Source organism: Bombus huntii, chromosome 7 (genome assembly GCF_024542735.1).
Source record: "Bombus huntii isolate Logan2020A chromosome 7, iyBomHunt1.1, whole genome shotgun sequence".
Classification (NCBI taxonomy): Eukaryota; Metazoa; Arthropoda; class Insecta; order Hymenoptera; family Apidae; genus Bombus; species Bombus huntii.
Window position 1 is genome coordinate 9,744,348 of NC_066244.1, and position 19,128 is coordinate 9,763,475.

General features: G+C 33.8%; 1 protein-coding gene across 2 annotated transcripts in view; it reads right to left on the reverse strand.

Moving 5' to 3' along the window:
* The window catches only part of LOC126867694 (uncharacterized), a 226,174-nt gene that overhangs the window by 180,986 nt on the left and 26,060 nt on the right, over positions 1–19,128 (reverse strand). The gene's annotated exons all lie outside the window — the stretch shown is intronic.

Here is a 19,128-nt window from a genome sequence, read left to right on the forward strand (position 1 = left end):
AGTACGAAGTTAAAACAATTAAGAAAACTGAGGTGTGTATCCAACGAAATCTTTATGCATGAGCTTCAGACAGTTCTGTCAGAAATTTCTAACTTTTCCCGACGTTCGCGACTGTTTCACCTACTGTGTTTCCCCGCCTTTTCATTTCTGCGTGTGAGTAACGAGCAAAACGTGGAAAAAAGGCAGCCCAGTGAAATGGTATTGCTTTTCAACGAGACTGAATAACGTTTGAATTGCCGACTCAGAAAAAATCTCAAAGAAAGAGGAAAAAACGAGAGAAAAATGTATTTGATCGTTTGCATTTAACTGCGTCTCCGTCTTTATCAATTCGTAATGCCTAACAATTACTTTGTGTTCGCCAATAACCGAATTCACGTAACCCAGTAGTAGGAGTAGTATTCTATTCTTTAATTCAGATAAACTGTTTAGGACAAAATATAATATGCATACTTCTAATAAATAATATTACATATTTTTCAAACAAATGCTATTCGATTTTATATTATATATCACACAACTATGTATTTCTAATATGTACAAAATATCAATAATCTCACATTAAGAATAGTGATAAATTATTTTAAGAAATTATTATGTCCACTGAATATGTCAATGTTTTTAATAAAATGAATAACGGAGTAAATAATAACATTGAACTCTATATTCGGAAAATAGAACCTACATTTTAAAAAAAATCAAAACTAACGAATAGAGAATTCATTTTTGAAAATAAAAGTAAAAGTAAATAAATTAAATATTTATTTGTTCATTTTGTTTCAAATCCTTGGATACGAAAAAGGGGAGTTAAATGGAGATTGATTCAAAATAATATTTGAGTTAATAACTTTACCAGTTTTGAAAAAGTCGTCTGGAAACAAAACAAGTTCCATATTACCACTTTGTTCTCTGTGTTTGTTCTTCTGAATAATAACACGATCTTCTTTCAACGCACACTATGCTTTTATGAATGGAACTAAACGATTTTCGTTAAATCATGAATGTTTCACGTATGTATTTATAATAATCATTCAATTTTTGGCGCATGGAAAAACTGGTACCATTTGGTCAGGAAAATAACGCAAATAACGGTGAATACACATACATTTACGTGTTCGGTCGAACGATTCGGTGAAACGTACAAGTGCAACCAGTTATTCCGTGCATTGATTTCCATGTAAAATGCAAGTCAGTGTAAACCGCAATCAATCAGGCGTCACCTTGCGCCCTGATTTCGAATTAGCCCTCATGAATTGCGTTAAACCGAACCCTCTCTACGGTCCCCATTGAAAATTTCCCCCTATGTACGTGTATGTACTATCTCCGCTCTCTGCCAATGAAGATTTAACTGGCAAGTGGATACCCGTGTCAATGTTTTGCATTTTAATTCGTCCCAGATCGATACCTATTTCGTTGGAATCGTCGCTAGCCCGGGCTAATTTTCCTCTAATTATCAAACTAATTTTCGTTCTAGTTTGAATACGCGATCCGTTCGCGCGTTGAATTCTTTTAAACATATGTCGACGAACCAACAGGTGAATTTTGCATATCGTTTAATTGCACGCCACGTGCTCCAGATGGTTTCGCTGATTCGCTTGAAAAGGCCTTAGTGTTAAATTCGTACGCTACTGCATTGCAGATTTTTGTTGAGTATTAACGACGAGATGAATTTTTTATTAGAATCTAAGCTTTTATTGCTGAAAATTCTAAATTTGCGACTAACTTGCGTCCAACGTGAGTGTACAAATTACTTCAGAATATAATCAGATCAGTAAATATTTTAACAATGTAAAACTGATGTTCCTATTATTGAATTTATAAAACAATAGAAACAATTACGAAGATAACATCTTTCTTTTATAGTTTTGTTTCTATTGTGAACTTTTTAATTGATTTGTTAATTGCATTTTACTATTCGACAAGTTTTTAATTTGACGGCGAATTGGTTTAGTAAATAATTCTACGAGTAATTGTATCACTTTTACGCGAAAGTTAAATTCAAATTTATGCAGACAACTTAGAACTACGCATTTCTATTCGACTGAGAATAGAACCGAAAATTTTCACCCCTCTGAATTGCATATTCAATGACTCATCTACCTACGTGTTACAAACAACGAATGAGAGCATCAAAGTAAAAATTTCCTTATTAAAAGTTATTATTTAACACGTACCATTTATATCAAGATATTCTCAATATGTAAAACTCTAATTACATTTCCAATTCCGTTTGAAATCTACCACTCCAATTTATCAACTAAACATCGTAATCCGCTTTGCTTCCTATTTATCCGCTAGTGAACAATCACGAACAGAACACACGGAGCGAAGCAACACGACAATCCTGTCCTTTACTTTTAGTTACAGACTCCGTGCTGTTTCGTAAGCTCCTCGGGGTTCTCCGATTCTTATTACACGGATTTACCCTGTCTCGTAGGAGAAACGTTCGATCCTATCACGCACGACAGAGTTCACGAATTGTTTACCGGCGAAGGCCGAACGAAAAACAGGGTTACAAGAGATTCGAATCTGGGTCAACCTCCACCTTTCAACCCCTTGCCTCCCTTTCGCTCCACTTTCCATTTCTCTCGCGCCCTTTCTTTCCTCTCCTCGTTTTGACACTGCTGATGTTTCTCAATTCGCCCACCAAAAACACGTCACAATGCATAACGACGCGTCCTGAGGAATTCCCAAAGCGTCCGACCATTCATACGCTTACCGTTCCGAACAACGTGCTTTCCACGCTGACACGCAACGTGACGAACAGAACGTGATCCGCCACTTCCGTTTCCTCATCGGAAACGAATTACATATTGCAACTCGGAAGAATTTACGCTGGCGCTATCTTGATCGTTCATTGAAGCTTGCATGCTTTCAAGCAGGATGACCCCGTGATATCGTGATACAATTAGGAACCGGAAATATGGAATAAAATATTTCTTGACGAATTATTGTTAAAAGGCAAATAACGGACGATGGATAATAAATTGTTCGTTGAGGAAATATTTATGCTGCGTTTGAAAGATTACCTTACGTAGGATCGTGTAATATAATGAATATGTATGTGAGTTAATACATGGTATTGTCCGAAAGTTGGCGGTCACGCAGTATTCCGCATTGACTTGTAAACGTATAATTAAAGTTTACTTAATTACATAGTTATTAGTTTCACCTGAAACAATGGAATTATTGTAGAGTCTGTAACTCGTGAATTATAATCAGAAACAAGGTTGGAAGAAAATTTTCATTTGAACACGATAAAATTTGTAATAAAATTTATTTAAATTTATGAAATTAATATTTAGGAATCTCTCGCTAATAATTCATCCCAATTTGAGGATATAATATTCGATATAGGATATAAGAAAAACATAGTTACACAGGAAGAAAAGAGAACCCTTTGATATTTACAAGATGAAAGGCAATAATTTCAATGTGTCTATTTTCACGTTTTCTTCGACTCTCAATAGATCATAATAACGAACAAATGATTGATATTCATAAAACCGTATATCCATTCCCGTATACGAATTTGCAGAAGGGAATAATTATTCAACTCGGATATTTATACAAACGCTCTCTCTGCATAAATTGCGTTACCACGAACGCTTTATTACAAAGAATCTTCATTTACTACCATCAGTTCGTAATCCAAACAGATCATTTGTTTACAATTCGACAGTAGATAATGCTAATACAACGTAATGCTGTTAATTCGTTAAGTACATCAGCGCACTTTGCGGCGCAAAGCGTTCGTATCACGACAATGCTGTCCCTCTCTTTGCAGTTCTCCGTTCTATCTGTTAAAGGCCCCCTCGAAGCATCCCAAATTCTTTTAACGTCTGCATACTGACGTATTAGCATCAATTTTCGTTAAGTCGATCAGTGCTGGTCGATGGTGCGCACCTTGAAAAATTACCACCTAATGGCCGCGCCTCTGACCATTTTTACGCATCCGGCATCGTAAAAGTTCCCGTAAAACTCGTACGGTAACGTTGGCTACTGAATAAAGGCATGTGTAATAAAACACGAGAGAAGAGTAGAAACGAAGAAAAAGGAAAGGGCAAGACACGTTTAAAAAATGGAAGCAAGTTTACGTTGTTAAAGAGGAAGAGAGAGAAAGGCCTATAAAAGTTTGTACGCGGCTTATCTTCTGACTGCGTCTTGAACGAGCTAAGTTTTGTGCTCGAGCATTTTTCCACGCGGCTGAAGAATTGAGACAACACGGATAAAACGTTCGTAATACGCCCCTTTTCTATAGAATTCGTGGACGACCTCGAAAATTCGCGCGACTGCACTACATCACAGCAAAAAGCCGCGATAAAGAAATGTCCTTTAAAAAAAAAGCCCTTCCATTACTGGCACATATTTCGCCAGCCATAAATATCGCTGTATGTATATAGGTTTACATGGTAGTTATCGGTTGTTATTTCTAATGTACGTCACATTTATACACGCCGATATGCAGCAATATATCCTCTGGGAATCTTTAAATTTCGATGGCATACGACGGGAAATATTTCCCGATACGCGGTGAGAAATAACGAACTTTCGAGCATGCACAGTAACACTGTTTGTAACAATAATTAGTTATTTATTGTTTAATTGCGAAACGTTGATTTCATTCGTTCATTTTTTAATTACAAATAATTGAAGCATTTGTGTTAAAAGCATTTTGATCATTAAGAGACATTTTTTTTTACAAAAGAAATTATGAATAAAGGAGTAACGTATGGATTAAAAATAATAATCAATATTGATTGCGAACATGGATATGAAGCTTTAAATTCTGCAATATTTATGTAGCTGCATATTCTAGTACAATATATTTTATATTGAGATTTAGGAGTTTTGCTGCAACAACAGCTTCAGATTGAAAAATATTCGTCCTTAATAAATAGATTTATGAATATAATATTTACGTACATTATCATTCAAAAGTATTCACTAGCTCGATTACTCTCGGCAGAATCCAAATAGAAAATTGTAAAAGAAGATGTAATGATTTAAATTTATATTAATTTTTTGAGACTAATATATAACAATATCATTACCGCGTAGGTAAATACATATCAAATTTAATTAATTTAACTAACACGTGTTATATAAACATATTCTTTAAACATATTATTAACCAATATGTAAATGGAATGAGAAAAGTTTTTCTAAGCTGGCAACAGAATTATAGCAATTATTTCAAGCAATTATTTCAAGCACTGGTGATGGCGGATATTTAAATATATAGCATGTGATTATAATTTGTTATATTTTGCTGTCGTCAAGTTTTTAAATATATTATTTACATTCATATTGCCTTGATTCCATAAAAATATGATAAGTAGTACCTTCAGTTATATAACATCTACTGTATATCTTTACTATTCTCATTATATCGCTAAAAAATCTAAAATGTTCGAATACTTATGAACGATACTGTACATCGCATATCAATCAACTTTTTCCATTCGCCGTTCTTTCTACTAAAAAAAACTTACCTACACAACGCTTGCATCAATCACGCGTGTATGTTATACAAAGTAGTGCACCGCTGATTTCTTTCTTTAAACATTTTTATCGGAACGCAGTTTACAAAAGTAATTCATTGCCATAATGTAGCGTTTAAAATACTTTTTACGCTTTTAGACGACATTTCAAACTTCATCGAAAATTTCAATTCAATATACTTCAAGCTTCACCTTACAAATGCCAACTTCTACGAATAAACAGCGAACTGGACTTTGTTTGAACAGTCGTGAGCGACACACGAAGTACATTGTAAAATCTTGGCAATCCGTGCAGTTAACGCAGTAAATAAAATGGTTTACGTCAGCCGCGTGTCATCCAGTCTTGTTACGCGAAACTTGGTCTGGTTTTAACGATCGCAAACCCGCGTACTGGTTATCGGTCGTTACGTTTGCTCCGTGTTACGCTCGCGTTACACCTGCGACAGACATCTATCGCGGGTACAAGAGGAGCTTTGCTTGCTTCTTATCCTCGACAAAACGAGTTTCCGACTCTTGCTCCGCGTGTAACAGCTCGCCTTTTCATTTCGTGCGTTTTAATTAATACTTTGACATGGTGTTCGATCAATTTCGTATCGATAACATCATCCAGGTCTCTTAAAAGATAATTCTCTTTTTTAACTTCAAGTAGTTCTTCTAGAAATAAATTCCTTTTTCTGGTTTAAAACAATTCTTCTTTGATTAATATTACTTCTAATATTATTTAAGTCTAACTAGTTTAGTTGAATATTTATTTTATCTCATATCATTTCACATTTTTTACTTGCATAATTTATTAGACAAGATTTTTGGATAATGTCTCATGACATTAATGTAAAGGATATTTGTTGTATATCAGATACATTAAAATAATTTTGTGTACCTAATAGAATGGAAATCTGATGAGCTCTTTGTCTAACATTATAGGAAAAGATCATACAGCATGATATCTGAAAATAATTTTGTGAAATTTGTAAATATAAAATATATAAACCAATCGTTCAATAATAATATCAAATTGAATTGAATCTTTTGTTTCTTTCTTTATAAATATCGTTCCCAGAACTATCTTAAAATATCTCAAGCTATCTTTGTAAAAGGAGTAATCTGTATGTCTAAATACCATAATATTCTAACATAAAAAAAACCATAATATATGTTACTGTACAATTATCTACACAAAAATATAAGTAACTTCGAAAGCTTTAGTTTTAGCAAATTTCAATACAAACAACAAATTTACACAATAATCTCAATACTGAATCACTGCACAATCGCTATTTCTCGAAACAATGTTCCCTTCGATTCCTTTCTAATGACCGAACTATTCGAAATTCCCATTAGAATTTAATCAAACAGACAGCGCAGCGACGCGCAAAAGTTACGAACGAGTCGCAACTGCTCCATTACCAACTTTAATAACTGTCTTAAAACATCCAAACGTTCGCTAAGTGAATTACCAGGACGCCTTGACGCGGCGAGAGTAACTTTCTGTTTCATCGAAGAAAGAATCATTCGCTGAACCATCCCCGCCATGGAAATTCGATTTCGAAGAAGCTGGTGGAACACGTCGAAGTCGATTAGAGGCGCGGACGAGGAGGCGCGGTTAATTTAAGACGATCGAGACATCCGCGGAATTCTTAAGCGAAACGCTCGATTTGTCCGGCCGTGTATTCCTATCCTACGCCGTGTCACGGGTCTGAACGGTTCGTATAACCGATCCACGCTGACAGAACGAGGCTCGATGCGTCGTAAGCCAAGAATAGAGAGGACACGGACCGGTCGTGTTGCTCGCGAAGCGATTTCGATTCGAATTTTCGCCATTCATTCGACCCGTTCGAGGGACTATTAGAAGCGAAATAGGAAGCTCCAGAGGAATCTTGAGCACGACGCCACGGATTATCAGAGACTCTTCGCTCTTTGCCGCCGACTTTGCGCGCGGACGTTAAGACAGATTTAAAGGGCAGCCCGGAGAAATCGCTTTAGGGGATTTCCACGTCGAATCACGTTTAATGTTAATGCGTGCGATTTGACCGCGACTGAAAGATTGCCTGTAGTCAAGGATCGCAATCCATGGAATCCCGCGAGCAAATGGAATATTTGGACTTTTAAAATCAGAATCTCCATATATCGTGGAACATTTTCTGGAGAACTAACGTACGGTTATTTCTATTCGATCATGAAGACTTTTAGCGTTTATTCATCTCTGTGTGATTGCCAGGTTGATGATGTTTATGAAAATACATATTTTTATAAATACAGCTGAAAAACCTAAGCAGAGATTTATATCATCTACGAAATGTTATAATGAATATTACTGTTATAATAGTATAGTGTGTATTTATATATATTACTGGAATATGATTCTAGATAAATAATATAATTTAATACAAATAGTATAATAATGAGATAAAGGTAATATAACGTATATGACATATATTGCTACGATTTTGTCGAACATGCTTAAACATTGGTAAAATAATGACACTCACATCCTAAAATATAGTTCACTTTTATAATTGATTCTGGCAGATATTTCAAAATTGACGATTAATCAAATGTTACACAATTCCAATTAATTAGTGATTCCTGGATATAAGTATTTGGAAATGAAACAATTAAAAACTATCACAATTTCAATACGTTTTCCATATGTTTTATATTATATGAAATCATTTACTATGTGGAGCGTTTAATATTTAAATAGAAAAGTAGCACTAATGCTGCTACAAATTAATTTGCTAGTAGAAAGATGCACGATTCGAAGAATTGAGGAATACTGGTGCGGAGATTTTCTCATTGACAAGCGTTTTATACAACAAAAAGTTAATTGAGAAATTTGCTTGAAAGCAATTTTATATAAAGATGAACGACTGGAATTTACCACATATTACTTATGTAGAAATACCGATAGGGAATTTCCGCTGATGGTGGAAAAAACGATAGTAAAAAGAGAATTTTTGGTACACACGTTTACTCATTCGCAAGTGAAAATAAAATTGTGCTGCGATCGTTCCGTTCCAAGCACCTTAAATCGAGTTCTCGACATTTATCTTTGTTGGCTAGTCATCAAAGAGAGAAAACGTTTTAAGGAAATCCGGTGCACGGGAAATTACGGAAATCGATCGCCGTTCGAGCATTAAGGGACACATAGACGGTGGGGTCGTTTCGTAGAATTTGATAGGGAAACTCTGTTTGAAGTGTGCATACGTTTAAAAGTACCATATATCGAAAGCATAAACAATTTTGCGTATATGCAATGCAATTTTGAAGATTGAAGCAATGACCTGAATAATTTTTTTTACATATTTCCTAGATACATCTTAATTTTACGTTTACACTTTATGGATAAATATTTTCCTTTTATCAATTGACGATGAAATTTCAATTTAAATCAATATATCTTCTAATTTATCTTAATTAGTAGTAAGAAAAATATAATATTTAATTATAGAAGAAATAACTAATAATGAGGAAAATTACCTACATGAATAGATAAAACAAAATTACATAAATAAAAAAATGTTTATAGGAAGATAGTTATCTTTAATCGTAAGTACTCTATATCCTATTAATATTTCCTATTTCCTATTAGTATATTAGTAAACAGTACCAACAATTAAAAATTAATCATAGTGCCATGTCGTACTATTCCACAGTGAATACTTAACCTTCCGATCTTATTTCGTATCACGCAAAATAGTTCGATCTCTAACAGTAACCAAACAAACAACGGCATAAACACCATCCAGGAAAAAATCCAGAAAATATAAACAAAAGCTTTTTTCACTTACGAATGATGACAACGCCAATTACGTTTGTTCGACAACCTCGATGACCAGCTGATGCACTTAGTTGCACAGCAGACGATTGTACTTGGCAGTTCCGCTGCACTTGTGGCCCATTCGCTGAATTCTCCTGAATTCTGATCTCACACACGCACACACAGCCGCCGCCGGCGATCGCAATTTAACTTTGTCACAGTTCACTTCGGACAAAGAGATTCCTCGAGCCTTGAATAGCGAGAATCCGAAAGAGACTCGCGAACGTAATGACAACGCGTCAAGAAAGACGATTAGACTTTCTCTTCTCCTCTCTCTTCATCATTCGCGAGAGACAAAACCGATTAGGGATTGTCCGAACGCGATACTTCTTACGAATGAAGCATGACAGCGTCGCGATTCAACTCGAAACACAATCGACTCTCGATTCGACTCGACTCGACTCGCGAGAGTACGGAAGTCACGAGCAAGTTAAGCCACGTATCAAGACCAAAAACGACGATGATGGATGCTACGCTCACCGGCAATTAGTTCGACGATCACCACCCGAATTTCAAACAGTCAAGTGCTCTCGTGACAATTCGATTCTCGAATGGCCTTCATCGATTCGGCACGAGCAATCGAACTTCAATCGCTGCATCGATGATCCGCGCACTGATCTCTGTCTCACAGAGAGAGAAAAAAGTCGTAAATCAACGAGTTAGTTGAATCGATACGCGAGCGAGAGAGAGAGAAAGAGCAAGAGTTTCGACGATGCTCCACCGTATATTACTTCGAATGTTACCGCTCAAACGATTGCACCGATTCAAACGTTCCCTGGTCGACAACACACTGCGACAACATTCGCATGAAAATCGTGTCTCATGATGCGTCACGCGGTAACACGCGACGTGTAGATGCAACTATCACTCATGTTGTAGAGTTTACTATGACGGGCAGTATACTTGACTCGCGGTACGATGAGGTTAACGGTGGTCGAGAAAGAGCCCACGCGAAAGTCAGCCGTGTCGCGTCGCTGAGGCGCGAAGTTGAACGCGACAGGTGCAAAGGGAGTGAAGTGAGGCGAAGCTGCGCGCGCATCTACACAGTACGACACGGCTCGCGGCTCGCGAGAAACTGCCGGCCGCGCGTTAACGCGATACCCGACCGCCCCTTTCAAGCCAAGGATCTGGCGCAGGTACCATCCCTTTCTTCTCCCCACCACACAGGCACCCCATGACTCTACACCCTCGCCACTTTCGACCTTTCGACGCGCATCCTCTTTTCCAACTTATCCCGGACCTGGATCCGGCTAATCGAAACCCCTTACCCCTTATTTCACCTGCGTCCCGCCATTGTTAGCTCACTTATCGGCCTGTCTGTTTTATCAAACTGCTCATTCACATTTCACTAATTGTTCTTACTTTCTTTCTCTTATATCGACGACTTTAATAAAGTTTCGTTTAATGAGTTGTTATCTGTTTTTGTTTCTTGCTTCTGGAGTGTCGGGAAAGGGTAAGATAGGGATTTGTCTGTTATCTGCTGATAAGAAATGGGAACCATGGAACCGTTTGAAGATTATATTGCATAAGGGCTATCATAATTGAATGATTAATAATGAAGTATTTCAAATAGTGTAACTAATAAACATAATAAAAATAGAGAGACAAATAATATGATGTTATAAAGATTATTTTAGATTAGTCTAAGCATTTCAGAGATTTTAATTTAATTACCAAGCATTAATAAAAATACTTATATCACTTTAATTAAAATACAAAATGAAACTATCGTGTAACTAACATAAAAGTCGTACGTAGATATATAAAATTAATGTTTATTATTTGAATATCATTAATAAATGTTTGGTATAACTTATTTATTTCTGTAGCTTCTCTGTTTCTGATTGATTTTGGTACATTAATTTAAAAAAAAAGGCAATATCCGATAATAAAGAATGAAAAGATTTTCCAAGCATTCACAGGAATTAAGGTTCGCTGCACGTAAAAGTAATTTACGTTTCGATTCACTGACGATTTTGAATAAAAAGAGAAAAGATATGGGCAATAATGAACATGCACAAAAATGAATAGAAAATGAAAGACGTTCGATATTTATTTAATTGGCATGTATTCATTTACCATAAACCGTATTTTATTTGCTATAAAAATAATTTAAACTATCACTAGAGTTTGAAATACTTGGTTATCATCCAGAAAGTTTTTAACGTGTAAGGGAACTGTAAATTCCAATAATGAAGTAATTCCTTGCACATAATTGTAGATTGAATTATACTCTACATTATTAGGAAAGGATACTTTCATAAAAATAAAAGAAAGCGTATCATCTTAACCTCGGTTAAATTTAATTAGAAATCGTAACCTTAGTAAAAGTCTGTCAATTTTCATTCGTTTTTACAATATTACTGCTCATATAAAGTAGACATAAACAAACGATATTTCATCTTAATTGTTGTAAATTAATGAAATTGATAATTACTGAAAGTATTTTTTCACACTAATTAAAGTACATAGAGAAATAAGACTACGTACGCTTCAAAATCAGTAGATTAATTTTTATACTAATAACGTTTGCTATATGATCTTCAAATTCGATTTAGCTAATCATTAATTCATGTCTACAATTTAAACATTATATATGAATACATTTATAATGAACTAAATATTCAAATTACAACAAGGTGTGTATAAAACACTTAGCGACTTGGTAAGATCTAAAATTCCCTTGCCAATCTTTTATCTATCCTGATAAGAAGAAGTTTTGTATTTATCTCTGTTCCACAGAAAATTGTGATTATACAGTACCTACTTGTTAAGATGAAGTTCTAAGAAGAGCAGTAATGGATCAAATTCGCCTCTAAAATTAGAACGGTCGTTTGCTAAATCGCGGAAATCACGTACTAAATCTACACATACGCGATGCCAACGCTCCATGAACGAAAGAAAAATCGACGAAGTGTCTTGTTTATTTCGAACTTATACGATCGACTCAATTATAAATCTTCTACGTTTTATTCACATCTTTTTATAGAAATTATTGGCGTGTAATCGATATCTTAATGTAGGACTCCATCAATTTCCTCATTGGAAAATGTAACCTAACGAGCCGCCTTTCAAGAACGACAAGAGGCACGATAGAACAACTATTCGCGAGACTGAAACCTTGTAATTCGCGTGTTTAAGGAATAAATAGGACGATATCAAGCCAACGGAACCAGCTACGCAATTATTGTAAACAAGGTACACGACGATATTAATCCACAAAGGTGGCTAATAATTAATCAAAATCGCGGCGTCTCGCTGGAAAACGGAAGGGACAAACGATCCAGCCATTTCCGCCTTATTATCGCAATTCATCTGTCGGCTATCTACACAAGATTTATTCCACGTCTTTCACGAAGCCGGGCTTCTTTTGCCTTTGCTCGACCGTAGACAACCGGATCTCCTCCTCTCTTTGCTCGTACCTCGCGTTTATCCGCCTGTCTGCGAGTCCGATTTGCTCACAAAAGGCCAGACCGTGGAACAATAAGGGCATCCTGACGCTTCCACATTAAGATTTGTCTTCACGCCTGACGAATTTAAATCAGGTCCATCAGGCTCTGAGTCGTACAATCGAATTTCTTTGGAAATTGGAAATGTCAACATATTTTATAATAGTCATTATTAGATTGTGGACTTCCATGCAAATTCATATCTTTTAAAATTTAAGCTAAATTTAGATCAAAATACTATCGTTTAATGTAACAGATGCAATATAAAGAAAATAAATAGCTATATATGATTGTGTTTCTGTCTGAATTAAAGTAAGCATTAATATTATCAAAAACAGTTGTTTGTTTTTAGCAATCGCGAAAAGCATACATCTGATAATAGTTATTTTGACCAGTTTTCTATCACTTTAGAAAAATGTGTAAGAACCAAATAACCAGAAGACACAGATTCTAAAACGGTAAAGTAATTTTACGAAGATTATAAACATAAATTTTGTTACCGTACATTGATCGATCAATTTTATAGTTAAACTACAGCCTATTAAAAGAAAAGTGATTGACGAAGCAATATTTACACTGAAGGAACTTTGATTGGTTTTGTGTTGATATTTGGTTTTTCAGTTGACAGACCTTAATCCTAGTCTGTGTACCAAAAATTTTTGAGAATTCGATGCGTCAAAAAATTGTATTCTAATACGTTATAGATATACCGGGATGAATATTGCTTGTGTCTATATAACGATATTTACAAAATAATATTCATCTACTAACTGATCAAGTGCAAAACTTTCCAATGTTATCTCTATTTTTTTTTAAATGAAATTAATCTCACAACCTTGCAAACGTTGTATATAAAGGTATGTTATCACGTGACCATCAAACGTTCTACATGGCCGAAGCTTATTTTTCACTGTGTATCAGTAAAATCTGTATTCCGCGAAGTAAAAAGCAAAAAAAAAAAAGAAAAAAAAAAGAACAAATCCACATATAGAAAATCAATAATAATGCCATTTGCCAAAAGCAACGAAGATTGTGAAACATAGATGGAAAATAATGAATTTCAAAGGAATGACAATTGATCTAAAAGCGACAACGATGATTAAGAAGAACAAATTGGCTGACGCTTATAGTACATATCAGTTTTTCTGGTCAGAATAAAGACGAGAGCGTGGTATTCTACGTAGGTTAACTTTTCCACCGGAAAACGGGTTTTCCATTGGAAAACGCGATCGACCCTTTGGTAAATAGCTCGAGCCAGGTGTTACTGAACGACGTTCTCCTATCGTGTTTCCCATAGAAAATAAAAGGTTTCCGAACAGAGCCATTGGAAAATTCACTTCGTATTGGCTAAACCAGATCAAATGCATCCGCACTTACGTCGATACGTTTTAACTATACATGCACCACGCTTCGTCTAGCCGGGATTTACGAATATTTCGAGATGTGTGCGAGTGGAAGCTCGCAGGCTAGCCAGGAATGTGTTTCGCGAAAGTACATATTACTTTGAAGCAGAATCTGCGATATTTGGTCAAAGAGCCTTCTGCGTTGGTGTTCATTTTCGCTCTTGAATCTATGTTCCTTGGCGTGAAAGAGTTTTGTATTGGTTCCTACGTTGTTATACACTTAGATTGTACAATTCTGAAACGAGCAAAATCTCAGACAATAGTAATCATAATAATCGAAACCTCTAAAAGATCTGTTACTCGAACAATACTAGAGCAATAAAATACTACGAACTTTTTGTTTAAATCCAGTGAATTGATCATAACTTGGTGGAAAATTAACATGAGCTGCGACAGATACTTTCTGATTAAAGTTTTATTAAATATAATATAAATTCGTACTTATTAGAAATAATTTTGTACGATTAAATTTGCATGAGGTTACAAATTGCTGTTGAGATAAAAGATAAAAAATGACATACATATTTGTCTTTAAAAAATAGTATATTCGGTTTAGAATAAATATCCATCTAGATTTATACACCAAACCATCTGAATCGGATATTTTTTTCAATTCTGTAAACATTACGTCAATATTCTATATTATTCTCCCAAACTCCTTTTTTTCGTTTTACCACTCAATCGATAGACCGATTTCTAGAATTCTCATATGTCCAACGTTTCATATAACATTGTACCATTCTATCATTTGTTACAATTCCATCAAATTCTCTTGATTAAAACGAAAGAAAGGGACTATGGAGGATCTAAAGTGGCGTAGAATTCATTAACCATTCGGGGCTAAAACATTCCCCATTAAATTAAATCGTCGAAAATAACATTTCCATTATCACCATAAATTCGTCAGAGATATTTCGATAGTGCTTTATCCCCGAGTCGGCAGGAATATTCATGTTATCGCGAAACTTCTGACTTCCATCCGAATTAACAAAGTGAAGCACACAGGTTAGCAGGTAACTTCCTGCAAACTGTATTTGTACAATACTCTAGTACAGACTAAAACTGGTAGGTATATTCGGAAAGAATGATTGTAGTTCTATCAGAAGTCATGACAGACGAACTTCTGATTATCAAGTTTCCTGTCTCAACCCCTTTATCTGCTGTCCCCTTCTCGTGTAATCCCTTACTACTAAGTAAGTATCAGCTTTAACGGGAATACCGAGCAAAACCTTATTCTACGAGTTCACCTTGTCTGTGAATGCAACTCACACAAAATAAACAATGATTGTAGCCTGTAGTTTCACCGTCAATGTTGACATATTAAGATGAGAAAGATCGAACATCTTCTCGTTCCTTTAATTAAAAACAAGTTACATGTAAAAATTACTTTTAAACAGAATGCCCTGAGAGGAGAAATTACAGTTATATCATTTTAACATTGAATAAAAATTAAGATAATTTCAATACGATTTTGTTCATTTTTCTATACAGGAACCGCATTGAAAGATTTTGTACTATAAGACTTAAATAAAATAAATTCAATATTATTTAATGTCATCGTATTAATATGTACTATATGAATGAAAATTTAAAAGAATTGGCTACAAAAGCAAACGTTTGAACAAGTGTTCCACATTATATTCTTCTTTGTTTTAAATTGTAAATCAAAATCTCCTTATCAATCAATATAGTTACTATATAATAGTCATTTCAAATGCGTATAACGTGATAATCAAAATAAAACATAGATATGTTTTATGTATATATAAATATATAAATAAAAGCAATATATCTAACTGTGTTTTACTTTAATTTTTTCTGATTTTAAATTTCAGAAATTTAATTAGATGTCGATTATACAAAGGTAGCAATCCAATCGAATTCATATTATAATCAATCTGTCAGTTTATACAGTTAAAAATTGAATAGTTTCATATGCCTGTTTGAATATGAAATACATTAAAAGTAACAAATGTCAGCACACCAGCAAGAATTTCAATGAAAATTGTGTATACGTAGGCTACACAGATAATATGTAGCAATAGAAGTTACAAACCCTATAGCTGCACTAGAGGATAAAAATTGGAAGCGAAATAGGAAAACTGTACGGGATCAAACTACACCCTTCAGACGACAGAAGACATACAACGGCAGGCTTCCACCACTTTGCCAACATGCATGACACAAACATATCATATAATATGCTGCATGTAAACTTCGCAAAAATATCGAAATTCAATGTTATTTTTCATAATTGTGTATTATATATTGTTTTTGTCATTGATTTATTCGAATTTAACAATGTATTGTAATAGAATTAATTATCACGTGATCGCAATATTTTATTTGTTATTAATAAAGCTTAAATTTTGAAGTGTAGTTTAATAGCTTAATATTTTATTCCAACTAAGTGTGAACTTGTTCATTTAATCGCTTTTATCTAACTCTTTGACGTTCTCTTTGCCAAAAGAACAAATTATAAATGATTATGCAGAAACCTCCTTCAAATCTTTTTGAATAGAAATACGAAGGTTCTTTAACATATATTACATGTGAAACTTTGTAAGTTTACGGAGCTGTAACTTCAAAATATTCAACGATACTTTGCGTAATTTTATTCAAATTTATCGGCCTTAAATTCTCGCGAATAACGAGAAAAGGAAATTTTTGTAATATCAGAAATGCTTCCAGCATACACATACCTATATAATGTCTGCAAAAATGGAACAAAAAGCTCATTTCTTTCACGTTTCTCACAGGCTACTCCTTTTTTAAACTTTAGTTTTTAATTATTTTAATTGGTCATTATACAATATTATTTTAATTTAATATAAGAAAATTTCTAAATACACATAACTGTACTATCGATCAAATATTAGTCAGTTATTTATATTTATTAGTTACTTTTCCCATTATATTACATCTACTACATATTACATTGAATATTCTTTAAAAAGGAGTCACATTAACTTTCCTATTTTTATTCGCTAGAAGGACTAAGGAAAAGAATATTTATATTTTTAAAAGTGTTGCTTATACTTGTATTAAACAATATTTAAATAAAATTAAATTGGACAATGTTCAAGCAATAAGGCATGACTCTCTTTCATGTTTAGTTTGTACCACCAGAATACCTGCTATTAAAGGATGTAACTGGAAGAAGAGGAAGTGCGAGTTACTATTGAAACGAATAAACAGTACAAGCTAAGCCAAAGATTTCAAACAAAGGAAGGTGTGCTAAGAACGCCGTAATATTCTTTATTGTGTTTGCATCGGGAAATAACGGTATCAACTGAAATACAAAGTACTGATCGAAATATTCTGCTATAAAGAAAGTACGATAAAGTGCAACAAAGTTAAAGTACAATAAAATTCAAGTGTGATATACAAGTAAAGTTCTAGTAATTGCGTTCTTTCAAAAACTTCTTAATTTACTTTTTCAATTTCACTTTGTTTGAAAATGCTCCTTCCTCGACGACCCTTCTGTATCCCATGCAATCGTAGATTTTAACTCGCATTAATGACACAACTATCGGTCTTCAATGAATAATTAATGAAAGATTATTACTGGACATCCACATTTGTAACACTTAAAGACTGCGATCTGACGTCAGAGAAGAAGTGGGACGACCTAGTATTGCTAAGACTGATTATTTTATTAACCAATCTGACATGTTACAGAATTATACTAGCTGGCATATATCTTGTAACAATGCATCGCGTAAATAACGATTGCTAATTAATCCTGCACGTTAAAATTTTGCTGAAGATTTGTATCTTATCAGGAATTTTAATTCGCAATTCGTTGTACGTTATCATTAATCATTGCAATTATTTTCACACGCAATTAGAATAAAGCTAGATTAGTTGTTCGGAATATTTATTTTCGACTTAAATATATAATTGCATATATAAACAATGTACGTATTGTAACACTGTAACGTAAAAACTTTGTCTTTATTTTTTTTAAAAAGATCGTATGCTATAATTACTCTGGCTATTTAATTTATAAAAGAATAAATAATATACATTGAAATATTATATGCACGGTGTGAAATACATATACATATATATATTCATTAAACTATTTTATTTTCGTGGTACACGTTTCAGTTTGTTATGTTTTATAAAAATATTTTAAATTAATGTAATTTTTTATATTCTACAAAGTGATATCATAATTAGCAAGAATAGCTATTCTTAAATAAAATAAGATTGAAAACATTAAAAAACAGATATCTACAAACATATATACATTATTATTATTATATAATTATTATATATGTATAATAAAGATAAATTTATAAATATATAAAATATAGATTTCATTTCTAAAAGAATCATTTCTAAAGTTTCTATATTTTTTATTTCTACTTTAACCCTTTGGTGAAGATTCATAAGCGATTATTTAAAGCATTCCTTGCAAATATAATCGTGCGACCTTGTACAATAAACACGACGAGCATTATCTCAAAGCATTGAGATTCTTGAATTACTCTTTACTTTTTAATTTTAACAAGGTGGTGTCTGCAATTGATTCATGCATTTCTAATACAATTACATGAATCGATATAGTGCCCGGTATGATGTAATTAAGCCGAACATCGACTGTGTAGCGATCGTATCGTCTATCGCCTTTTATAGTCTTCGTTGAATTATTTCTCTTCTTTACATAATTTTTCGTTTCATTTATAGCTTTCAATAAATACATCGTTGTACAATAATATTTCAGAGAAATAAGCATTATTATATACGATACACGAATTCTCCACGAACGTTTTATGAAACCGAGATAGTTAAAGAAATTCACGGATTCACAACATAAAGCAAATTAAAATACGAATTCTACAATGTAAAATATATTACATTAAAATTGCTTTTTTAAAATCTATATCGTTGTTTAACATTTTTTCAAGAAATAGATGTCATTTGGTCTAATTATTCCAAATAATCAG